General features: G+C 38.9%; 1 long non-coding RNA gene across 1 annotated transcript in view; it reads left to right on the forward strand.

Moving 5' to 3' along the window:
• LOC114012186 (uncharacterized) overlaps positions 1 to 27060 on the forward strand; it is a 256763-nt gene that overhangs the window by 4245 nt on the left and 225458 nt on the right. Inside the window, exons 3-4 of the long non-coding RNA XR_008746908.1 lie at positions 9934 to 10027; positions 16217 to 16425. This is a non-coding gene — a long non-coding RNA (uncharacterized LOC114012186). The remainder of the gene's footprint in view (positions 1 to 9933; positions 10028 to 16216; positions 16426 to 27060) is intronic.

A 27060-nucleotide genomic window follows, 5' to 3' on the forward strand; every position in this document is an offset into this window, starting at 1 on the left:
TGATAACAGTGGCTGTTTGTTGTTGGATTTTTATCTAGTTAATTCAGCTACTAGAAACAATCTAGCTATTGTTTCTCTGTTTACTTAGAGCCCAAAGAGTGGTTGTAAATCAAGTTGAATACAGCTGGTGGCTGGTCACAAGTGGTGTTCCCCAGGGCTCAGTGTTGCGGCCACTGTGTTTAATATCTTTGTTGATGATCTGGATGTGGGGATTGAGTGCACCCTCAGTAAAGTCACAGATGACACCAAGCTGGAGGGGACCGTTGATCTGCTTGAGGACAGGAGGCTCTGCAGAGGGATTTGGAAAGGCTGGACGATGGGCCAAAGCCAGTTGTGTGAAGTTCAACAAAAAGTTCTGGTTTCTGCATACGGGTCACAGCAGCCCCACAGCGCTGCGGGCTGGGGGCAGAGCGGCTCAAAGCTGCCCCATGGAAAGGGCCCGGGGGGTGCTGGTCAGCAGCCGGCTGGACATGAGCCCCCAGTGTGCCCAGGTGGCCCAGGAGGCCAACAGCACCCTGGCTCGGATCCGAAACGGTGTGGCCAGCAGGGCCAGGGCAGTGCCCGTGCCCCTGTGCTCGGCGCTGGTGGGGCCGCACCTCGAGCCCTGGGTTCAGTTTCGGGCCCCTCAGGCCCAGAGGGACGTAGGGGGGCTGGAGCGTGTCCAGAGCCGGGAAGGGGCTGGGGCACATGGCTGGGGGGGCGGCTGGGGGTGCTCAGCATGGGGAGGAGGGGGCTCAGGGGGGACCTGATTGCTCCCTACAGCTGCCTGACAGCGGGTGGTAGCGAGGGGGGGGTCGGTCTCTTCTCCCAGATAAGTGACAGGACAAGAGGAAGGCGCCTCAAGTTGCACCAGGGGAGGTTTAGGTTGGATATTAGGAAAATTTTCTTCCCTGAAAGGGTGGTCAAGCATTGGCCCAGGGTTGTGGTGACATCACCACCCCTGGAGATGTTTAAAAAACACCTAGATGCGGTGCTCAGGGACATGGTTTAGTGGTGGGCTTGACAGTCCTGGGTGAACGGTTGAACCCGATGATCTCAAAGGTCATTTCCAACCTAAATGAGGATAAAATCCTATGATTACATTTTTCATGGTCATCAAGTACTCAAACCTAATTATTTTTATTTATTTTGTTACTGGCTTCTAGAAGTGAAAAAAATACTCTTCTCAGACATTAAATAGGAATAATGTGAGAGTTTAACCCACTTTGCTGTTGAACAACTTAAAAAAAAAAAATAAAAAGGACGACTACTTTTCAAAGTTTCTGTGCACTGTTGAAATCCTTCCTTACTTCAGCAGGCAGTTGCAGTACAGCTGATGATAATAAGAGTGCTGCTGCATTAATTCTCTCTGCTGAGGATTTAAATCCTCTTTTTGTCTTTGGTTTAGAAAGACAAGCTAAGTTTGGCTCTGTCTATGCCTGTAAATAAACCAGCCCAGGCACTGTTGTCGGTCCCTGAGGCCAGGCAGCATGGCGTGACAGGGCTGGTCACCACCATTCTTAGTAAAATTGCACCGCCGCCACCACCCCCTCACACCCCCGCTCCCAAAATACCTGCATCCAGGGAGTGATCCTGACCTGTTCCAACCCTGAACCTCCCTGGAATTTGCTTGGGAAAACACCAGCTGGCACAGGCTGAAACTGCTAGGGAGTATCCTAATAATTTAACACCACAGATTGCCGTGTGCCTAGGTCATCAGGACTGTAGTAACCATATACAGACACAGCTGGGGTGTGTGCATGTGCATATAAGTACACATACGTGTGCACAGACACACTGTAATATGGGGCCTTTCATCTTTGTTAATTTTGGTTGGACCTCAAATAATTAAATTACTTTCAACTGGCTTCTTGAGGAGTGAACTCCTTAAAGGCACATTGGAAGTACTTTGGCAAGAATTTCACTGACTTAAGGCTCTTCGGCTTACATTTTCAACTCTTTCATTTGCACTAGGAGCAAATCAGCTGAAGTATGATATTGTTTCCCATACAAAATATAGTAGAACAATTTGCTTGACTATGAGCAATTAGAAAATACATTATCTGTTTGCAAAATGACTGAAAGCTAATTGTGAGGCCAGGCCTGTTAGTCTATGCACCTTGCTAATGAGTTCGTTTGCTGTAAACTAGACAGTCCACTTCAAAACATATCTCCACCTTCATATATTGTTTTTAAAAACCGTGTCAGCTTAATTTTAAAATAACCTAACCCTCAGGGAGCAATTTTACTTGAGTTCTTCTGTTTCTTTTCTGTTATTAATTGCATCCATCTGCCAGAGCAGGTGCAAAGGCTTTAACTAAGTCCTGTCATTTTAGCACTACCTCTTGAATTTACTCCATCTGTGCGATAGCAAAGAAGTAATCAATGTCAATATCTTTTTTTTTTTCTCTCTTTTTTTTTTCCTGTTCCTGCTGAGTGCCATGATCTTAGTTCTTTCTAATCTGGATCTGAGAAAACAATAGCAGCAATATTTATATCCAACATCCAATTTAATATCCTGTCTGGATATTTCTGGGATTTCTTGTTTGACTTGAGAATTAGGAGCCTTCTTTCTTTTCCATTCAAATATCTCTGCTTTCACCAGAATTTCTAAGATTTTTCAGGTTGTGGTAAGTGGTTGCAAAATATGCCTAGGGACTTTCCATTGCCAGCTTTCTCTGCAGTAGTAGTTGTATTTTGACAGGAAACAACCCTGTGTCTATTGAACATGGTTTACCGTAGGAAAGACTTCCTTTGTACTTTGGCAAGTTGAAATAACCTCAATTAGTGGAGATCTGAATGATACTAGCAGCAGCTTTAATTGAAATATTTGAATGAGACACTGTTACATAGATTTTTCCACAGCAAGCCACAATGTTTTCAGTTTAGTAAGATAGTGTCTTATAGTTAAACAGGGAAATCATGCAGTGCTTGGAAATTGTAACTTAAACATTATGATTTATTTGCTTATATTTCTTCTTTTGTGCCACTCATTGTAGCTTCTAGTGTTCTGTCCATCCTTCTAAAAGAAGACAACTTTTTGTGCTATAATCTGCTTGTTGACTCCTTGACTATGAATTTGCGGTGTATCTTGTGTTTCCTGTATGCTTCAAGTTCTACCAGTAGTTTGTTTGTGAGCAAAGAGTGGAACCTTTTGTCTTTGACGGGTGTAGTAAACACATTGGAGGATTCCCCCCATCCCACTTGCTTACCTTCATTTAAAGTAAGTTTGTTTTTTGGTTTTTGTTTTTTTCCAAACTGAAAGTAAACCATATGTTTTGTAAGGGAAGTCACTATTTTAATAGAGCTGAGCGATTTTGGACTTTTTGCATGGGTCATTTGCAAATGCAGGTTGAATGCATTTGTTACTTGTAATTATTTGCTGAATGCTTCAGAGCATTCAGTTATTTGCAGACTGAGTTTACAAGATTTTTGCATTGCTTGCTCATTCTACATAATGCAATTGGTGACTGTATTTTTCTACTTCGTTACAAGATTATTTTTCTTCTTATTTAAAGGAAATGAAAAATAATGAATCAGACTTCTGGGGAGAGGAATAAGTGATTTTTGCCTTTCTGAAATGTTCATTTTAATGCATTAAGCAGTCATATTTTGAACAACAGTGAATATACATCAGAATGGGGGGGGGTTTAATTATTCTATTAATTCTGTTGTATGGGAGACCATAACACTTGTTTCCATTAAGTTTGACATTAAGGTATGTTTTTTCAAATGAAATATAAAGAGGTCAAAGTAGAACTAATAAAGTGAAGCTTGAATTAACCTTTTTTGCTGGATTTCTGTCACATTCCTGTCTAGTTTTCAATGTATATGGTTCTACATGGATGCCCTCATTGTCTAGGGAGTCAGAAAGTGTCCAGCAGAGCATTGTCACCCTTGTATCAAACAGTACAAAGGTGGCTTTAATTACTGAGAATGTGATCTGGGGGGGGGGATTTTGGTGTTTGGGGTTTTTTTTGTTTATTTTGGTTTGGGTTTGTCTTGTTTTGTTTTCCTGCAGGTCTATTTCCCAGTGTTTTTATTCTGTTCAGTTACCAGTCCCTTGCTGGTAAATTCCAAACTGGCTATACTGGCTTTACAGGTCTGTTGTGCCAGGATTTTCCTCTCTTTTTCTGTTACTCTTGGGTTTTTTTAATTATCTGGTATTTTACAACTTTTCTTTAAATAGTGTAGCACTATAGGTGTAACCAAAATTGTCAGCTTATGTAGTTCAGTTCTTCTCAAACTCTTCCTTCATCAGGGTGAAGAGGTACAAATAATCTAGAGACAATTTCTCTACTTAGCCAGCAGTCATCAGTGGTCAATGACAGCTCCTCATAGGCTTTATCCTGCTCTTGCACAAATTAGCCAGACTGTGCCCCAGTGCTCACTTTTTAAGGAATAAAGTATTCATGATTAAAGCCTTGTATCTCTGAATAGCTGTATAATTTTGGAACTAGGTACAATATATGGTTGGTACTCAGTAAAGAGTCTGTCACATTAACTGAAATTTTCTCTTGGTTTTTCTATGTAGATGTTTATAAAAGACAGTCTTCATAGTATATCCTAGATTGTCCCTAATCTTGAAGTTTGACTTGCTTTTTGTCTTTTCTCTTTATGAAAGGATAGTCTAAATGCTACAGGTTTTCATAAGTATATCGTTAATATTCTTATGTGTTAGCAGCTTGGAGAGTGTGTTGTGCTTAACTCTGGCCAGGTAGAAAGGAGTGTCAGCAACTGAGTTTCTACTGTTCAGTGTCTTTGTCCAAGCCTACAAAGAGGGGCTGGAGGAAGTAGGAAAGTCCTATGTCTTGGAATTTTTTCCCCCTGTTTTTATTTTACATATAGGCAATGTATTCAGAATTTTGAAAACCAAATAGTGGTATGTTTACATGTCTATTTGTGGATCCTTGAAAAAGCAGGCTGATCTTATAAAAGCTATATATAAAAAGGATATTTGGTGATTTCTGAACTGAATGTGAAGGCTTCCCTTTTTGAAGGTGCATTGAGATGCAGAATAGCTTGCTAATTCTGAAAACCTCGGATACTTTCATCTGCTTGTTCCTGGTTTTCTGAAGTTGTTTTGGAACAAACACAACACTTTTGCTGTAGATACGTGGCTCAGGCCATTTATTTTCCATGTGCAGCATACTTAAATTTTGTCAGATTAAAGGGGAGTAGAATGGGTTCATTAACTCCTCAATTCTTGTGTGCTACATACACTGGGTTTGGACTTCTGTCAGTACACTATTGGATTGTTCTGTCTAATCCAAGGCTATAACTGATAAATGGTGACATGGTCAGGAAGGGCTCAGTTGTGCTGCTGATGTGTGAGACAGTGCTAGGGGAATCAGATCAGTGTGCACAGAGCCTCAGTAAGACTCTCCCCATGCGGTTTGGGTGGGTGCCATATACTTGTTTCTTAGCTGTCTGGTGTCACTGTCTAATACAGGTGAAGAGACTGTATAGCTTCCAGGGTGAAGTCCATATGCTGGAAAGATTGATTGAAGCTTGGCTCAGGTCTTCCAAAAGAGAATTTTTAAAGGCAGCTTCTGAAGGAGATGAACACTTTAGAATAGAAAAAATAATATTCTTGGTGAGCTTTCTCCATTTGGTGACATACGGAAGCTAAGTATAGTAATTTTGCCCCTTTATTGTACAATTTCAACACAACTTCTGGAGGTGTATTGGAATTCTTACTACCTTCCTTCATAACTCTGTGGTCGGCTGAAACAGTGCAATGGCAGGGGTAATTCACTTTGTGCACCCTGAATAAAAGCACGTTCTGCTACTCTTAAAATCAGTGAGACCTTACACCCAAAGCTTTTCAACCCAATTTCATAGCCTTGTACAGTGTCATGACGTAAGAAAGTCCACCTTGGATTAGTTCAGCTGAGTGTCTGTTCCTGTACATCTGCCATACCTCCGGCTCATGCAGAATCATAGAATAGTGTGGGTTGGAAGAGACCTTAAAGATCATAGCAATTTTAACTTACTGGCACTGGGATTATAGGTTGTTGTGACTTTTATGGAAACCAGGCAGATTTGTACTTTTCAAAAGCAGGGCATGGTAGATACCAGGGTATGTGTGACAGAGTGCTTGCCAGTTCAAATATTTTAAAAATGGGAAACTCTTTGTAAAGGAAAAAAATTATAACATGCATCCCCTTTTTCTTCTTTTTTTTTTTCTTTTTTCTTTTCTTTTTTTCCTTTGACCAAGGCTGAAAATATTCTCTTGTGAACTTACTCCCCTTGACTCATGGGCTTTCTATATTTTTTCCTTCCACTTGACTAAATTATGCCAGTTGGATTTTGAATCTATCAGACATGATTACTGAGCAGTGAGGCCTATGAAGAGTCTAGTTGGTTGAGCCAAAAAGCAGAAATAGAGCACATAAACTGCTCAGAAATCTCCTTAGGATAGATAGGGAAAATTTGCAGAATTTATCATGCATGAATTCTAAACAACTGATATTCTGGGAGGGTACTTGAATTAACACAATCTGGGCAGCAAATAAAACCTTTAAAAATTTTTCAAGGAAACCAATGATTACATAAACACCCTCACGGAAAATGTGTTCAATTTCAGGTCCTCTAGTGCTACTGTGTAAAGGCAGAACTAGCAGAAGGCTGTAGTATCTTCACATGCAATTGTACCAATGACCTCTGAAGGAGGAAGAAAGAAATCAAAGAGGTGTCAAAATAATCATAGAGAGCAGTCAGAGCAAAGATGCTGTTAAGCAGTAAGCAGAGATTGAAATCTGCTTAAAAATACAGGCTGGTGGCACTATTTAAATGGTTTGGTTTCACTGACATTATCATACAAACATCACCTTTTGGATTTTATTCAAAGCACTCCCAAGTATTCACCGTTTTGGAGGAGTTAAGGGGCCCCTTCCTCAGCCAGACTAAATGAGTAGAGCTGTCTTCAAACAGACAGAGTAGTATTTATACCAAGGACCTGTTCCTTGTAATGGTGTAGGTGAACAGTTTATTGCAGCTCAGCATTGTGCCAATAGCAGCCATGGTGTGAAAGCAAAATGTTGTGGATGACTCCATATGTTAAATTAAATGCATTTGTTTACCACGTTTTCCAGTTTCCAGAAGGCTTGATAGGTACCACAGCTAAAACTGTACTTACTAATGTGCTACTTTACTAAAGTACTACTTTTTATAAGAAAGAAATGTGGGATCATCTTCACTATTTTTGCAAATAGCACTTGATCTGTTCCCAATTATTGCATAGCTTATCTGTCAGTCAGTTTATAGTTCAGCTGCTTTTACAAGATACTGTACACTGAAGCTCACTCAAGCTTTCTGCATTTTCAGTCTGACTGGCTTATCTCTTTGGCATTAGAGAAGTCACAGTTTACTTTGAAAGGATGCTTGTTTGCTGAAATAGTGAAACTTGACTGAATACTGGAGGCAATGCCTGGCAAGTGAGTTTTGAGCTTGGAAGGTTTGCTATTCTTTGTGAATATTTGAATGTAACTCCTTCATCGACCAAGTAGAACAGAAAAAAATGCCATGAGATTATTTTTTTAATTGGGCCTTCCAGCCAGAATTTCAAATATTAAAATACTCTTTATAAGCTGCTTGTGAAGGAAGAGTAGGATAAGAATTAATCAGAACAGTGGCAATAATTTAGTATGTAATGCATTTGCTGCGGTTGCAGCTTGTCTATGAAGTAGCATACTACAAATGCAGCCATTATGTGAAGCCTTGTTTGGATCTGGCTTGTGCAATTTTATTGTATTTTAGTGAATTTTACTATTATCTTGGAAATAATGTCAAATTAGCCCAAAGAAACAGCAGAAGAATGCAGGACTATTCATTGAAGTTACTACAGGCTCATAGGAGTACGAGTAACATTAGATATATTTTCACTCAACTGATGTTAGTTTCAGAATGACAGGCTTGTAGAATCATCAGGAAAAGCATTGGCACTTACTTTGGCTAATGTTTAACTGTATTGCATGAGGCATCTAAGTACTGTGTAGTCTGAGGTACTCAGTTTTACATATTCTCAAAGCTTTACTTTTTTTTTTTTTAAATGGTGGTGTTATAATGAAATACTAGTATGGTATTTTTAAAATATACTGAGTCTTTTTCAGGAGAGATGTAAAATTAGAGTAAACTGACATCAGTGGCACTGTCTTGGTTTAAACCAAAATGTAAAACGTGGCTCTCCAGATTGTCTTCTAAATTGTAAAGTTTACCAGCTTTGTGGATTTATGTCTTCAGTTGCGCTTAATCACTTTTAGTACTTGTATTCATTCTCTCATTTTTAAAGTATTTGTATATGCTTAAGCTTCATCTGTGTCCAAAGGCTTTGCTAAAATGAGGCTGGATTTTGACAGTGGCTTTTCAGGAGTGGTTAGCAACATAAATGTAAAAATTTATGTTTGGAAAATGTGCATGACTTCTACGAGAATTTCTTCATTGTTTGTGGTCTCTTTGTCTATATGTATGTGTGTGTATGTGTATATGTGTGTAAGGACTAGAAAAACAAACTTAGGCAACTTCTGAAAGCTTAGTTATAGCTTAGTTATACAGGCAGAACTTTATCCTGAGGAAAGTGGGTATGTTTGGTTTCAGAGTTTTTCCATAGATGAATTTGCTTAAATGCAACTTGAAATCTTGACTGCTTGATTGTAACTCTCAAAGGGATTTTTTTTTTTTTTAAAGTGAACACTGGGGGCTGCCTAAAAATAAAACTGGCTCAATTTATTTGAGTGTTTTCTCCGAGTTAAAATGTACCGAATACAGCCAAATGAGTCAGTTTCATCTTCTCCATGTACAGCTGGTGTGACGGAAAGAAATGGTCTTTTTAAATAGCCATGACAGTCACAGTTATTGCGAAAGGGTGAAGGGGGGGGGCGGGGATGAAAGAAATTAATTGGGAAAAAGTCTAGGCCAATGATGACTAGTAGTGTGATAAGTTACAGTAAAGAGAAAATTATTTGAACCATGACATGAAAGCTGTGTATTTATAAAAAAATCATAGTGGCAGTGCCCTACATTCTGTCCTTGCTCTATATTATACTGGCATGATGACTGGGAGAACTCAAGTCTACGATTTCACCATTAGAATTACATTTTTAAAAAGCCTTACTTATCAGACTTAACATCAAATCATTGAAACTTTTTGAAGTGCTAAGAGGTGAGTAAACCTGTTTTGCAAATAATCAAATCATATAAGAATGGAAATCATCACTGAGCAGAGTTTTATATTTTGTTTTTAAGGTGAGGAGATTTACTTGTATCCTGAGGGTGCTTTATTCCTGTATTTGCCCAGTCATCTCCATAATGACTGATTTCAGGATCATGCCTAATTTTTACACAGATCAGAAAACACGTTGTTCAGTCAAAGGGGCATTTAATTTTTCCATATGCTTTTAAACTTCATGGTTAACAAAGATCTTAGGTCTCGGTTGAATTCTCACCAGCTTTCTTATTTTGTCTTGCTCATTGTTTTAGTAAACCTGTTTTACATGACTGTCCAAGGGACAAGTGGAAAATAGTTGCCTATCAAAGAGAAGGTTTTTTTAAAATAATGGATGTTCTTACTGTTTATCTGTTAGACCCAACCGTAAAGAATTAAACTATTTAGAAGAGATCTTCAATAAAATTCTAAATCCACTTTAAAGTATTGGAAAAGGCATAGAAGGAAGGTCTGCCCTTTGTTCCTGTCACTGTTTTGTTTTCTTCTATGCCCTTTTCTTCTTGGCTCCCCCGAGGCCTTTGCTTACAGTGTGATAGTGACATTGTGTGTATCCCCAAAAAACAAATACAGTAGTTTGGTTGTAATCTTAGCTCCTACTGCCCACACAGATTCCTGAACTCTCTTCCCTTAAGCTTACATATTGGTAATTGGGAAGCTTGGAAAAACAAAAAGATGATGAAGTAAGTTATGTACCGCATTGATCTTCTATTATTCCTTATTTTTCAAAGGTGACAAAAAGAAATTTCACCCCCAAGAACAGATGAGAGAGTTGAAATGGGCCCTGCTGAGTTCCTACTGATGTTCCCCGGAGAAATATTGTGGGTAATGTTTTTACTTCTACTCTCTTTCTCTCATCTTGCTGCCTAGTCTCCCTTATCTCCCATGTCATTCACAGGCAGGAGTGCTGAGCTCTCTGTTCACTGAACTAGATCATGAAATGATACACCTGCTGAATAGGGAGGGGATACTGCGCTGATATTCTTGACTGGGAAGGAAAAGACTTGACTATGACTAAGGGCGTTTCTGTGGGTGGGCTTGGCTCTGTCTTCACAGAGCTTTGGATTCCATAACAGTATGTCTAATGGAAAATAAGAATAAACAGGAGAACTGAGCTCACTTTTCTACAGAGCATTCATCTGGGCCATCTTTTTGGGTATAGCACTACTGCGGGCTTGTAGCTGCTGGAATGCATGGTAGTAGTGGACTGGCAAGCAGTGGTGGTCAGCCATGGTGTGAGAACTTCACTGTGCAAAAACTTGCCATCTCTAGTTATTTCAGATCAGTTTGGTATTGGACAACCAGCTGTTCAGGGCAACTGAGATGGAAATTAATCTGCAAAAGATTTTTACTGTACTGTCCTGGGAACCTTCTCGATGCCCAATGCTTACTGCTTTCCTTTTTTGCATAGTCAGAGTTTTCAAAATACATGGCCCTCTTCAGTGGGCATATACTTCTATTCATTACTTCCTAACGCCAATGCAAATGTTTCAGCTTCAGAGGCACTGAAACGCCTATTTCACCTTTGTGGAAGATACTTTCATACGATTGAATGCTCGAAGCTGAGGTGTTGCATCATACAGAAGTATCTGGAATCACAGAAGGCTCCTGGAATGGATAATAGAGCATGGTCACAGTGGACTGTGATGAGATGGTTCCTTGCTATTGTGTGAGACTGGATGTACTGCTTTCTTTCTGGGCTGTGAGACTGTTTACTAGGTGTTTAGGCATTGGAAAGAAATGCCATAAACATGAATGTGAACTGTCAGAGCAAATTGTCTGTTGGAGTCCAGAAAATGAAGTTAGAAACTAATCACCTTCATGTCGCAGGCAAGGCCTGTTGAAATTCATATTGTGTAACCATATTAACACATGGTTATTAATAGAAATGGGTAGTACAGCCTTGCTGTTTCTAAGCTGCTTTCAAACAGGTCTTCCTCCATTTCCTGGCTGCATGACTGAAAGAGCTTGTAAATAGGTTGCCTGAGCCGCGGTGCTTGTCTTGTGTATTCTTACTTGCTGCCATCATTGGACCGTTTGGTAATAACCATATGACTTTTTGAAAAAGTGACAAAAAAGGGCTCTCACGTTTGTGTATGCAGTTCTGCGTTGTGTCTTCCTCCAGGGCCAGCACAGCCTTGTCCATTGAGAAGTGTTCCATGGAACTGTTCCTCTAAAACTGTCTGCAGTCTTTCACCAGCATGAAGCATGAGTTCAGTGTTTCCAGGAACAAAGCTTCTCTGCTCACTTCAGAATTCGTCTGTTTATTTTACAGGGGATGGATCTTTGAACAAACCATAGGTGATAACCTAAATGTAGGAAGCCTGTATACATGCTGTCCTATTGCTAGTTTGCTGTGTTTCTGTTCCTATGCTTTTGAAAAACACCAGCACCTTCTGTTCGCGTAGCTGGGACAAGTTCACTTCCAAGAGAGCCTGTTCTCCCTTCACTCTGGGCTGGCAAGAGGCTAAGTATCCCCAGCGCTGCTGCTCTGTAAGAGACAGGTGTGGGTGGCTGACTTCTGTGCAGAGGGAAGCAGCCCCTGGACTGGTAACTGCATGGGTGTGTTTTCAACTGCATGCCCCTGGAAGGCTTCTGTGGGAGATGTTATCCCTGTGGGAGTCAGCACCAAATGTAGGCACACGGTGGGGAATGAGCGAGGTGCTCGGTTTTGTTGTTTAGCAGCTTTGTCCTCTCCAGTTGATGCAGGTATAGAACAGAAGGTGATCCTGAGAGAGCCATATGCATCCCAAACTGAACTGCTACCTTTGATTTTAATTATCTTTTTTTATGACACCTGTAGATAAGGATAAAGCACATTGCCAAATTAGAGGAATTCTGCAGTACCTGTTCCAGAGCTGTAAACATTTTAAATGCTTTGGGACACTTACCTTTATGAAATCTTAACTTCAGTAAAATCTGAATGCTAGTCAACATTTAGTTTTTCGTTTGTTTTTGCTCTCCTTTTTTCTTTTTTCTTTTTTTTTTCCCTCCCTTCAAATATTCCATATTGGATGCAATCTGTTTTAACTTTTAACCCACATGGGGATATGCTTAACAGGAGAGCAAGAGAAAGGAGAATGAGTGTGAACAGCAGAGCAGGCATGAAGACAACAACTTAGCTGACTTCTGGAATTGCAGCTGGAATGTTGTGGAATTTGATACAGATGGAAAATAGAAGTTGAAGAGCATAAAATTTCCAGTGTGGGTGCCATTTTGAGTAGGCTGTGTGGGTGGAGAATGGTGCTAAATGCCAAGCAGGCAAGTAGAACTGAAAGTCTCTTTCCAACTACTAACAGACAGCTAGCAATGGAGCGTGTATGTGTGTTTGTATGTCCTAATGCAGCTGTTTTGTAATAAATCACTAATAGTAACTGGTAAAGCTCAGTTCATCAGCATTCGCTGCTTTCTTGTCCATGGGGTTCTTTTCTGCCGTCGTTTCAGTATGATTTTTATGGTATCCTTATTTAATGTCTTACGGTATGTAGTCAGATGGTTCACGTGGCTCTGAAATCTTTTTTCGGTCAGACTGTATGACATACAGCAGGTCAAAAGTGGTTTTGAGTATTCTGGTTAACTATCATTCCTTAGTATGGAAGTAGCATTACTTCTAAGAATAAAATGCTGTTCCTTATAGGGTGAGGATGTAATACTAGTGCTGCTGGACATCTCTGCTCCTGCTTTGTTCTCAGGTCCTCAGTTCAAGTTCTGATGCTTTGTTTTGGCATCAGGCCCAGTTCCAGGAGCAGATCTTTTCTCTTTGCTCCAGATATATTTCCTGTGTGTTCATGTGACTGTCCTTCAACCAAAAAAAAAAAAAAAAAAAAAAAAAAAAAAAGCGTGCAGTAAGCAATTGGTAATTAAAAAAACCAAGCCAAACAGAAAAAATTGGCTTTCTCTTTAGGAAACAGCTCAAATAACTTTTAAGAGGCAGTTCCCTAAGTGGAAGAGTGCATGACAATACTTAGACTGTCAGGTACTTTATCTTATGGAGGAAAAGGGGAAGCTCAAAGACAGTCACTATACATTGAGTGTCCTTGCCTAATTGTCAATCAAAGGTGGATCCCAAATGACCTGACAGAATCTGATATTCAAGACGTGCCCCTTTGATGGCAGAAATCCTTTGTAATGAATGGTTCAAAACTTGTCTTCCCTCTAATGTGAGGCTTTAGAAGAAGCCATAAAAGCTTTCGAATATTTATATGTATAATAGTTGTAGATCAAATTTGAGCTAAGTGGAGGTTATTAGTAACAAGAAAGTGTTCCTTAATAGTCAGATCCTTCTGAAAAATTAAAATGCAGAGCATCTCTATTGTAATGCAAACGACTCTGTGTGTGTAGGAAGTGGGGTTATAAGGGTTGTAATCACTTGGCTTTTATTGTTCTAGGAGAACCTTTTTGTCTCCAGCTTATGAGAGGAAGGTGTAGTTTTTGCAATCCTGTCATCTCCAAAAGACTACAAGAATCCCTCGCAGTAATATTTAGAATTCGGCTTTCAGTTACAGCCAGAAAATAAGGCTGAACTATAAGTAGTGCATACCAGAAATGGAAATGACTCAGTTCAACAAGCCTCCCAAATTTATAGGTGGTTCCTTTAGAGAGAGCTGACACTGCAATGCATGTGGTAGTTATCTCTGAAAGAGGTACACGTGCTCTCGTGATTGAAAGTTAGAAATCAAGAACAACCTTGGTTGTGAGGCAGTAACTGGGAAGTCATCTGAGATGCAAAGGCAGTGAAAATGTTATAGGGTCTATATACAGCCAGAAACTATAGCCATGGGTTGTTGTTAATAAGTAATATTAACATCAAGTTTTCCTTCCACTGAATTTTAAATAGTAAATATAGCATTTGGAGGAAGGATGTTGGTTGTTCTTTTCTCCTACACATATCTGGAATGCAGTCCTGTTGCTTCCAGGTTTTCCCGCTACAGCTTGGGGAGAGACATTGTAATGCATGTAATGTCTGTTCACAACTGGCTGTTTTGAAGTTATAGGCCAAGCAAAGGGAAATGTGTAATTTTACCACCTCTCCCAGCTGTCGTCACAAGAAACACTGACTCAGACACACCTGTGAGTCAGAATTCCTCTTTGTTTCCTTCCTGCTGCCTGGTAGTAGTAATTTGCCTCTCATTTCAACTGTAACCTTTACTGCTGTTCTCAACCTCTGCATTGTTTCACTTAATTTGAACAGGCAGCAGAAGTGAAATCAAACTGCCTCTTACTGTCCTCTTCCAACCCATCTATTCTGAAAACAGGGCAAACAGCCAGAAAAGTACTCTGTTCTGTTCTTCTGTGCTTGAGCACAAAATTTGGGTAGACAGTAAAGAATTATAAAGGGACTTCTCTTTTTCTCTGAACTGATAAGTAACCAAGTCATAAGCTACATCAACAGGAACTGGACTGAAGAAGATCAAAGGTCACGATGTTTCTTAAATGCAGTGGAGACTCTTGCACAAGCTGCTTTTCTGAAGGACAGCAGTGTGGTTTATTTAAATTAGTTTTCTTTCCTCTTGTGTCACAGGCAGTTTTGCTGTTGACTGAGCTTCTGTTGTAATGTTACGCTTTTACTTTCCAAAATAGTTCACTATTGATTTTTAACATCCTCTTACAAGTACCTACTATTTCAGCTTGTTTTTTTCAAACACAATCTGTTTATTTTGCTGCTTCACTTTTTGGTTGTCTGCCTTGGTTCCCCCAAAATGTCTGATAGAGTCTGGAGTTACCTGTGTTGCTGAGACATTTTAAGTTGGGTATCTGAAATAAGAGATAATTTAGGACAAAAAATTATGCCTTTGCATTTATAATTGTAATGGTAGAATACCTACTTGGACATGCAGACAATCTCTAACAAGTAAAAAAGAAAAAAACCAACAAAAAGCCAAAGCCCACCCTACAGTATATTTAGACATCAGTAGGAAATGAAGTAAGTTAATGACAGGAGAAACAAATGGTCTGTGGTTAATTTGATCACTTCCTTTGCTACAAAAAAGCAATCGTGAAGTTTTAGAAGGCTTATTCAAATGTGACAGGGACAGCCCCTAAGCAGCAGTAGCAGGAACATCTACCACTAATCATTTTCCTTCCCTGGTTTTTATTCCAGTCCTGCTCACAAAAAGAAAATATGACAAAGATGGTTTTGTGTAAACAATGGCAGTCAGATTAAATGTTCAAAAGTACAGCTGCTGAAACTTCTTAGAGATTTAAAATTTCATTAAAAAATACTTCATAATAAAATGTGGCATAGGTACCATAACTAACAAACTTTGTGCAGAAGTTGTCTTTGCTTTCTTTTTATTAAGCACAACCTACTTTAAGCTGGAATAAGAAGTAAGGGGTTTTAAAATGCTAAGCGCCTTTTGCTTTATGAGACTAGTGGGACAGAATCAAAGAATTCTGTACAAGTTTTGGTTCTTTAAAATTCAGCATGGTTTGGATTCTAAACTATACACAGAGATTTAAATTTAAGATTGAACCAGAACTAAAAGAGATATGTCTTATGGATCTGATTTTGAGTCAGATTAAAAGAGCAGAAAGGTTAAGAAAAAAAGTCATTAATTTTATCATCTAATGCAAAATCTAGTAATGACAGTTGAAGAGCTTGGCCCTGGCAGATCTGAAACAATTCTGATCCTGTTTCAGTATCAAGTCTGAATTTGGCTGTTGTTCAAAATACAGATTAAGAGAGTATATCCATGGCAGATTTTTCATTTTAAACAGCTTATTCATTATTTGATAAGCAGAGTTATTATTTCCCCTTCACCCCACATACCAGTGCTTTCGCATTGTATGGCAGTTTCGTTGCACATCTAACTTTTTGCACACAAAAACATCCTGTTTAAATTTGCAAATTCAGTAAATGGAACTGCTCTTTCCCTTTATAAGTGGTTGGAGTATCTCTATAAGCATTTGTTAATAAAACCTGCAAACGTTTTTCTTTGTAAACACTTAAGTCTTAGAAGTTTGTTGAAAAGTTTGGCATTGCTTGGCAAACAATCCTTCTGGATGTTCTTCTAGGTTGAGAGACTGTCTGCCTGGATTCAGTATTCATTCAGGACTTCTTGCCTCCGAAGCCTTGTCTCCCTGAGCAGCTGCTAGATTCTTTGCTTACTTGGCATCACCATCAGCATGCAAGAAATTCTGAAGTAAGTAAATGCAGCCCACTCACCGATGGCCCACACTGAAGAGGCTCAAGAGAAACAGGCCAAAGCTACCTACTTCTTAAGGTAAAAAGACCCAAAGGGTTAGCCATTAGGAATCCCAGAGCAAAACTAGCTTCTGCAGTGCAACATAATGTCTACATGTATAGACATGTCACATCTGTATGACATTAAATGAAAGCTTTCAAAGGAGCAGCTTTTTAACCTGATTACTAACTAAAGATCAGCATTTTTGCTAATGGTAACAGGCTTTCAGAGTATTATCTTTGCCCTGCAGCAAGAAAAATGCATTGGTTAGTAGTCTCTGTTACATATAACTAGTTGCCTTTCCATCTTGGGACAGAATTTGGATCTTTATTTTGTTTAAAGTCTCTATCACATTTATGTGTATTTACCTCTTTTAGGCTGTGAGACATAATTTTAGTTGGGTTTTTTTGTGCATGTGTGCATTTTTTTGTGAATTCGCTTTGGATTATGCTGGCTGTCCTCCAGTTGTCTTCTGTCCTGAAAGTGGGCTTTCACAACCAAGAAGCTGCTAATGTTTGCAAAAAAATCTTTTCTTAAGCACCTAGTCTTGCATGTAGTTGAAAGTGGTTTGGGTTTGGGGTTTTTTTGCCATAAACCATAAAATTCTCCTAGGAACTTTTCATGCACGAAAAGTGTGAAACAGAACTAAGCTTGGGAGAAGTAGTCGTCATTAATTCTTTTTATCTTGGGTTGGTTTTCTTTCCCTCTCCTTCTCATTTCAACTATGTTGCATTTAATTTAAAGACTGGCATACTGAATCTCCAAGTGCAGGTGGAAATACTGTGGGCAACTGACATGAAGTTCACTAGTAACAAATAATTTTAATCTGTAAACTCTTCCAAAGTACTTTCTCTGTCAGATGAATTACCACTCTGCAAGAATAATTGTGGCTAGTACAGCATAAACAGTGAATATGGTTCAGTTAAAAGGAAGTACGTTGTATTAAAGAATACATTTTACTTGGGTATTCATAAAGATATTTGTTTAACAGGTTATATACCTTTAAATAGTTTTTCCTATGTTATTGCTGTTGGTGTTATTAACAGACTGTCTCTACACCTGAGTTCATACCCTCTGTTAAATTGAATATGTCTGCATCAATCAGCAGGAGTGGGATTGATAGGTCGTTCTCTCTCTTCTTTTTTTTGGGACACTTACCACTAATTTGCCACTTTTTTTAGTAAGCACCTCAGATACAACTTTTTTTGACTGCTGTCTGGCCAGTCTGCTTTCAAATGGGCTCCAGGTCCTGGGATGCTTACATTACGTAGTCCATTAACAGATGGAGGAATTCTTTTCAGAAGCAGGAAATGGTAGCAGCTGAATAGGAACATATTTTTATTCTACCAAGGGTTCAAAGCATACTTTCAGTGCCCAAGCATGTTGTTCTGCTTGCATTTTGATTTGCGTTATTTATTTATATGCATTTGAAATGAGCTTGTGCATGGCTTTACCCATTAGTTGGGCTACCAAGTATTTGCGTCCAATTCCTGCCTGCTAGAAAATATTTCATGGTGGATCATCATTTTCAGTACAGGTGCATACAACTTAGCAGGCAGGTGCTTAAAAGCTCTGAATTTACTGCATTTGGAAATCTAAGACTCAGTGAAGGTGAATGACTTGTGATCTTGAATGACAGAAAGTGGCAATAGCAATACACTGGAAGTAAGCGTAGCTCATATTTTAAAATATATAGAAATTATATGTGTAGTGGTTTTCAGACTCTGAAAAACTTAAAATCTCTGACAGTTGTGGAAAACTTATGGTTTCTTTAACAACATATGTTGGTCTGTACCCCAGTAAAGATTGCAGCTGTTGTAAATTCATGTTTTAAAGAATTTCATCAGTCTCTGGAAATATGAAGATTCTAAAAGATGCCTGTGGTTAGTTTTCAAGACTGACTTACACTTTTGGGGCCACAAGTTCCCTTTACAAATAGGAGTTAGCAAGACCTTATTGAGTCCTTTCTGTTAGGTTATTTATAGTAAGTCATTGAGTGGGTGTTACAAGCTAACCTTATAAAACTATTTTATATGATATACTCCAACTATGTGCTTAAGCCTACTCTGGGCCACTTACATGCGGGTAATTGTCGATGTGTGTGCAGGATTGACATCTAGAGGAAACAATAAAATTGGGAACATGTGGTGAACGTAGTTCTTTGCTAGATAGTTCCTGTTAAAGATTTATACGTCAGTGTGATTTACGGTGAACTGAGTGTTGGCAATCTCTCCTGGTATTCCAGTAAAACAAAGCATGCCTGTCCCCGCGCAACTGAGGGGTGAGTGAAGGAACTTTGCAGCCTGCACCACCAAACCTAACACAACTGCAACATTGCAACAGTCCTTTCTGTTGCTGAAGTCCTTGCTTCTTTCAAGGAGTACTTACTGCTGCAGTGTCACCTTAAGCATAATAGGACCTGGAAAACATAACTGATCCTTTTCCAATAAAAATGTCTCTTTGTCTCTTCTTTGGGAATTCTGTGAGGAAGCATGCTGTGTATAAAAGGACTTCCTTCCAAATTTAAGCAGGAAGAGAAGTACGTGTTTGTATACAAGGACAGAATTAACTGCAAACCTTCCTTCCTTTCCTCCTTCCCCTCGCTTTTTGTTAGTTCCCTAGCTGGCATCGAAATGACAGCAGGAGAGAACTCATGTTTCCTATGTATTTACACAAAGGGGATGGGAACTTGGAGCATCAATGCATGTCCTTCTTAAGCTAACCCGACAAACATCAAGGCATTTTAAGATGTGTTTAGTCTTTAGCGCTCTTCATGAAGCTGCTTACAAAGGGATTCTTTTTGTTTTACTGCAGTATAATTTTTAATACTGCTGACAGACTTGGATGCTGAAATTCAACCTCTGGTTATTCACAGAGCAGATATAATAGACAGCTGCAGTTGCATTTTGTTGAGACTGTTCCACAAGTAAGACTTCTCCCTGACCTTTGGGGACCACTAACTTGGGAAAGTAGAGAACTTGGTGTCAGTATTTGTTCAATCCTTGGACTCTTTTCTAAGGTTATGCAGAATATCGTGGCAGCATTGTCATAGCAACCACCACTCACCTGAAACAGAACACTGACCACCACTTTTACATACAGCAGCTTTTTCTTTCAAACTTGTACAGATTGGAGCTAGTGACCTGTGGGTAGAAATTCTTTGTATGACAGTATTGATGGGCATAGCTATAAGCTAATATTATTAGAATATAATTGGTGGTGGCAGTGTAGGGAGATAATTGCATGGTGAATTTTGACAGTTGGTTACTATTTCTCTCAAGTGAGGTGGGAAGGAGTTGGGTTCATAAACTTAGTTTCCTGAATTGTAACAAAGAGGTCAAAAGTAGATTAATCCTCCTAAATATTTGCACTGTACCAGTCTCTAGTGCTTGTAAGCAAAGAGAGTGCATAAAGTCACTGAGTACCTACCTATCCCTACTTACCTATCAGCCGTGTAACTCCTTTGCAATCAGTAAATGTGCAGTGACATTGGCTGTAAGCTCGTGAGGACTGGGAGTCATTTAAACATTTGTATAAATATTGGCATATTTCTACACACTTTAAGCTATATTAGTCCACTTTTATTGCAGTGCAGGATCTTAGTCAGAATCTGGTCCTAAATAGCTAGTGAAGTAGTATGTATGCTTATGGTACTATGTGAACATTTAATTTATATAATAAAACATTGCAGCTGAAAACATTTGACTAGTATGTATGGTTTTAAGAGCTCCTGGAGAATAGTGGGTGAAGACAGGAGAAATTAAGGGTTTACAGTAATCCTGTTCCCTCTTGAGTCCTTTCATTATGATCCATACTAGTGTATTGTAGGTAACCGTGTATCTATTCCAGCTCTTAATGATAAATTCTGAACATGTTAAATAAAACTTCCATTTATACAGACAGCTGCATAATTTCTGAAACTTTTAAGGGTTTGGAATTGTCTTGCAACATGGTTAATTCCCATGTGGTGCATATTTCTGTTCTTCTTTTTTTTTTTTTTGTGAATGAGTATGTTTTGGTTCCTTCTTAACATTTACAGGAACAGGAAACAACAATGCTATTACTACCCTGGGCCTGGATTTTTGTTTTTTTCCAGACAGAGCTCCTAGCCACAAGAGTGAGTACGTCACTTGGCAATTTGAAAAGCTTTACCTTCTTGAAAAAGAAGTTACTTGCAGCACCGTATAAGGGCATGAGCTCTCTCTTTTGAGCAACAACTTTTTGCTAGTTGAGACTGTTATTTCAATCTCCTAGAACATTAAGGTTTAACGACTTTATACTTTTTTTCCACAGCACTTCTGTCTACAGAGAGAAGTTAGGCTGCTCCTGATCTTAAAACTTATGGAGCAAACTGCATCAGTAACAGAATAGGAAGCGACTTAAACTACAGGAGTATTTTATTACTACCTCTGTAAAACGAGAGAGTCAAGTTGGGATGGAGTTTCAAAGGTTCTAAGCTGTGTTAGGTGTTAATTAGTGAAAGAACCTAGTGACTTGCATCATCACTTGTTTCTGAGTAGTTATTTACTATACTAAAACTGTGTAGATACATTTTGTTAGACTGCTGCTTCCAGATCTAATTCAGTGTTTACAGTTCTTCCTAGTTTTACTTTCTTTATTTTAAAAATACACTTCAGCCAGTACCAGTAATAAAAATGCCTTGATAATGAAAGTTTTCCATCTGAATTAATTACATCAGTGTAATAAAAAGAACGTATTAAAGGTTTCGATCACGTAAATGCCATTCCAACCTAAAATACATCAGTTGTTTATCAACGGTCCAGCAACTGTGTTTCATTCTAGGGAGATTCTGTTATTTCTTCTTTGCCCTAAACGCAAAGGATTGGGTTTTTTTTAAAGAAAATATTATTTAAAAAAAAAAATCCCCCTGAGTTATCCTTTGCTGGACAGTGACTCCATAGTTCTGGTTTTTCCCAATTAAAATCTGACTAAGGACCATATCATATTGTCCATGGCAAGGAACACTAATGAATTGTCAGAAACCCTGGCTATTAGTTTGTGTGCAAAGAGGAAGGAAATAGCAACCTATGAAGCATTCTTCCTTACCTAGTAGAAGTCAGGATAGGGAATCCTGTGTGATTTTGGAAAAATTTTGATTTCTGCCAGCTATACAAGGAACTGCACTGCCAGCCCTCTTAATTTTATGGTATGTTAGGTAATGCCTGGTGTAGTTGTCTGTGCTCTTGAAGGTCCAGCTGCGCTGATTCAGGTTATTACTTCAGGAACCCCAGAGTTCACTTTTAAAGGAAGCTCCTAACTGGCACCACAACAAAGAAACACCTTGGAAGTATGTCTCCTAAACACCTCAACCTACAGAAGCAAATTAATTCTTGCAACTAGTTATTAAAAACAAGCTCAACCAAAACTGCGATAGCTGAGTGTTTGGGGCTACCTAGGACTGTCTATTCTGAAACAAAGAAATTAAACCCAGCATAGAGGTTGAGCTGGGAACTTAGAGACTTTAAAAATCACGTGGCAACAGAGTCCTTATTTCATAAACAAGGTGTCTTACAAGGCAGAAATTCTGTGGTGCACAGCATATCCTAAGCCACAGTTTGGGTCTCAAACTGATCTCAGCCTGGCTGGCTCACAAAGTTTGAAATCTGCAGAAACACGCTGAACAATGACTGATAGCTCTGCATGTCTAGGTTGTGGTGGTTTGCAAAACTGTGCATTGGCAGGAGCACCCCAAACAAGTTGGTTTGGTACAAATGCAATATATTTTTGGAATTTCTCTTACCCTTTATGTATCTGCAGCTTCCTGCCCTCCCTACCCTTCTCCATTTAGAGGAGGTTATAAAGTTGTTTGGTTTTTACTTACTTTTTTACATTTTATTTTAACATGAACAAGGGGTTTTCCTCCTGGAATGTGATTCAACAGAGCAATCAACCATTTGTTTAGTTTTGTAATTGTTAAAATGGGCTCTGGGTTAAAAGGAACTAGTTACCAGTTTGTCTCTATAAACACTTGGTTTGGTCTAAAACCCAAGTTTCCTTTCGTGAAGGAGCCTGGGGGAACCTTGTGGTGGCCAGATGTTACGTGTTTATTTGATGATACTCACCCTACTCCCTTTTAGTTGAGTTCTGTGCTACCTGGTCTTAAGACTTTCAGTACTGTACCGTGGGATGTCATGTTTTGAGAGTGACTGGGTTCCCCTAAAATGGTATGGGGGTCCTGTTTTGCTGTCACAGGGGTGAGTGGTGCCAGGCATTTAAATTGTTGCAGACTGTGGGTGTTCCTGTCAGTTATCCCCTTAATGATATAAATAAAATGAAGGCCACGCTAGTGCTATGAGCCATTTTGTCTTGCCTTTCATTTGTAGTCTGGTTGCTACTAAATATTATGTATTAAGTGAAATGTCCTGATAGAAAACATTGCTTTTTAATTCAAACAACTTTTTTTTTTTTCTCCTCCTAAGCCCATCAGTAGCTGTTTTTATTTTGATATACACATTGGGTCAAGCTAATTGCTGCTTGAAGTGGTTGTTTAAGTGTCTATGATATCAGTGAATGGCCTAAGTGTAACTTTGGGAAGTTTTTTGCATGAGTTCCAGGAGCTGTAGGGCAACTGAAGTAATATGTGATGATTCATGAAGAATAAAAGGAGCTGAAGTGGGAATTTACAGGAAAGAGCGTAAACTATGGCTTCTCCCCTCTGTGATTTCAGAGCTATTTTTATTAGGGGCAAGGGAACTTTTACATGCCTAGAGAGAAGCCAAAATGATCAGGGAAATGGATATTCTTAGAGAATAGGGCAGGTGTGTGAACTAAGGTGTCATCCCCAAATTTTGTTGTAGGAAGAACCTGGAAGTAGTTTGTGTTGGTTGGCTGGGTTTTTCTTCTACAGTAATGGAATCTGCTGAGGTTAAGGTACATCCATACTACCTTCAGGGTCTCAACAGCTGAAGTTGTGTACTTTGCAACCAAATTATTTAAATTGGAACTACTGAAGGAGTTCACTGCTATCCTCAGTATGACTGGAGTGTGAAAGCCCCTATCTGGCTGCATATTTTACTGTTACTGGTGTAGAGGATGCAAAACGCTATGGCCAATGTCTTCCAAAGCCCTGTGTTACACACAGAGAAAGGTTTGCATACGCAGAAACTGTTCTTGAAATTGAGATGAAAAACCCCATATTACTGCTCTCAACAAAACAAACAGAAAAATAACAAAATCAGGCTCAATGTAGTTTCTCATGAATACAACATCCCTTCCCCTGTCTGCTGGGTTTTCAGAAAGTTCTTTTTGAGGTGGACAGAGTTGCTCTGTATAGCTGGCTGGATTCAAGGTGGATGTGCTTTTGTATCTGTGAAGACCTAGTGGCCAAGATAGATTTGATCATTTGAAAGACCAAAAAAAAAAAAAAAATATTTTAAGGAACCTCATAAAATAAATTCTTGTGTCACAAAAGCTCTCCTCCTTACTCCTCACGGTGAACACAGCAAGGAAAGATCTACCTACAGCTGCCCTGTGTGTAGCCTGTGTTAGCATAACTTATCCACACCCACAAAAGCACACAAAGCTATTTCCAGGGCTTTTGCTTTGTGCTGGCATAGTGCCATCCTGTAGTAACAGCCAAAAGGAAAAATTCCTTTCATTGACATTCATTGCCCTAAGCCAGAAATGAAGTAGAAAGATATGCTTCTCTCTTTCACGCCTGCAAAGTTAGAGACAGTGCCAATATAAACCATGACTGAGGCTCTGAAATGACGCAAGTCCGTGCGTCTACTTCAAATCCAGTGATGCAACCTGACCTTACGTTAACTAACTTACTTTTAAGGATTCAACCAATTTAAAGCTTTTGGAGAATGAGAATTATCTGAAAACATTCCTACTGGTTTATTTTCCTCATTTATATGTTTGCTACCTGTGTCTAATTCAAAGCAGACAAGCCTGGTTTGCTTCTGTTTGCTCTGGAAATTTGCATTAAGAACAGTGTTAGAATCAGCGCTCTGATCTCAGCCTATAATGAAAGATGTTGCACTCCCACTTGGAAACTGGAGAGGAAAATCTTGCTCTATACATACAAAATGTATTAGAGCTGATGTTAACCTTTTAAGCTGGAGGAAAAAAGCTATAAACCTGAGAAGCAACAGGTAGTTTTTATGCCTGAGACACATCTCTGAGAACGTACTGTTCTGTATCTTGGTTCCATACAAACTGCTCAAACTTTTAAAGTTGTCAGTCATCCAACCAGCCCTTCATTGTGTTATATGTTCCTCCGAAAATACATTAGGTACTGAACGCAAGACCAGACAGGTAAATAATGCTAACATGTCAAATTAACTTGTAAATATATATATTTTTTGGCTGCTTCCTACACACTTCATGGGCTCTGCTGTACTTCAGTGAGAGGAACATCTTCCTGCCTGGACTGGAAGACCAGTCCTCATCTACCTGCTGCAACATTTTCTTTTGTTTTAATGCCTTGTGGACGCCAGAAGGAATTGCAGATTTGTAAAACTTAGTAGAATGGTTCCTTATATTAATAACTTTTTTCTTTTTTTTTTCTTTTTTCTTCTTTTTCTCCTTTTTTTGCCATACAGTCTTAAAATTAAGATAACAGTTTTCTGGCCTTTGGCAAATTGCAAGGTATTCTGGGCAATTAGATATGGAGACCATACTGGAACATTTCATATTATATATATATTACCTGTTAGAAATGATAATTTCATACCTATAGTATGCTGCAGGCTTAGAAGTAATGTATGCCTCAGGTACTGTGTTTTATGCCTTTCCTGTTTTTTATTACTTCCTTGTAAAGCTGTAAAGCTTCAAAAGGGAAATAAAATTATACTATACAGAAGGATTGCTGCTTACCTCCGGTTATTCGGGTCTGTATTTTTCACTGAAACTCAAGGCAAAAGTCTTTCTGACTTGAAGAAAGGGGTTCTGATTTATCGTGGCGTGTTTATCAATGAAGAAACATGAGAGATGCTTGTCCTTGTGTCTGAAGAGGAGATGAAAGAATGGCTAATTTGAGGAACACAAAAATCAGTTGGGCCAGAGTAACTGGAACCTGTGTCCAAACTTGGAGTTTCTGACCGCCTCCACTTCCCGATCCTGGGTGATCAATCAACATTTTGGCTGCAGTCTAGGAGCCAGGCACACACCAGCTCCCTGAGGCCAGCCGGTTTTCTCATGCATGCACATAATCAAATAAAAGCCATAACTTTGAGCCAAGTTGCTGACCTGAATGAGTGGATCAGGACCTAGGAGTTCATATGTTTATAGGTGTATAGTTTATATGCAACCTAAATAAATACTGTAGTCAGAGGTCATAGGGTCAGGTTTTGAAAGGTCCCTAACACAAGTTGTTAGCTGAGTTCATTCACTTATCTACCTTGGGAATTGATGGAGAGATAACAGTGTGAATCTGAACGGAGATGCTCACCTTAGCCTTTGAACACCAAAGAGCTAAGACTTCTGGTAAGTTGCAGTAGGGGAATTTCGTTGGGAATGCTGATGTAAGGAGTTGCAGATCAGGAGAAGTAGCATTGGCAGTCATTAACAGAAAGTGATAACAAAAAGCACTAAGCAGATTCAGAAAGGAGTGTGAAAATATCTGAATTCATAAATATAAATCGGAACACTTCACAACTAAAACTTATTAAATGTACCAAAACTATAGGTTCTGTTACTGCAGATATGGAACAGAAACTGCTGTGTTTACTTTCCAAGGGGACCACTAGGAGATCAAAATTTGTCATTCATATCAAATGATCTAGATCTAGCTTTTAGGAGTCATTGTCTCCTGTGTACCTCTCTGTTAATTTCCAGATGAAATTTATTTTGCCTGCCAATAGAAAACAAGTTGCGGAGACAGGTAACGATTATGGAACATAAATTTGGTGTGTTTATGCAGCAAGGAGAGGAGTCAAAGAAGAGGTATTCAAACCTCATGTTGTTTAGTTCACCATGCAGTTTGGTTGGGTGCTAGAAAAATATGAAGCATGCTAGAAATCAGTTGGTGTACGGTATGTTAAAAGCAGCATAAACCATTTTGAACGTTAGTGTACCAAATGTCTTTATTCATCATGGAAAGCTATGTTAGATAGTAGAGCATCTTTATAGAAAGATCATCATGGCATTACAGGGAAAACTTATTTTTGAATTTGTGTCATTAAAACAAAAAAAATTTCAATATATCCTTTCTAAATACACACAAGGTGGAGGAGTTCATCAAAAATACGGCAGAATGGATTTTCTCATCTTTTTAACATGTTCTTGAAATTCAGGTTACTGGAAGGCAAGGAGAAATATTTCTTTGTTATACAGGATTAACGCTAGTTTTCTCAAACAATAACGATTACTTACTAAAATCCTTTTACTAATGACCATATGGAGGAAACGCAGGTAAACCAATTAGTTTGCTCTGGAGCGAATACTTCCAGGTTTTCTTCATGTGGCACAATTTTTAAGAACTCTGTGCAGACACCATTGGCAACACTGAGCCTCTTAAAAAAAAAAAAAAAAAAAAAAAAGCAAGCTGGTATGTCTGGGATTTATGTAAGGCTTACTCAAAAAACATTGGTGTATCTCGACAAAATCAAAGCTACCTGCTTTTTCTTTGCAGAATGGTTCATTGCTTGGCTAACTACATTGAAGACAAAAGCCAAGAAACAAACAAAAGTTATTGTATTCATTTACCAA

This window comes from Falco peregrinus, chromosome 4 (genome assembly GCF_023634155.1).
Source record: "Falco peregrinus isolate bFalPer1 chromosome 4, bFalPer1.pri, whole genome shotgun sequence".
Taxonomy (NCBI): domain Eukaryota; kingdom Metazoa; phylum Chordata; class Aves; order Falconiformes; family Falconidae; genus Falco; species Falco peregrinus.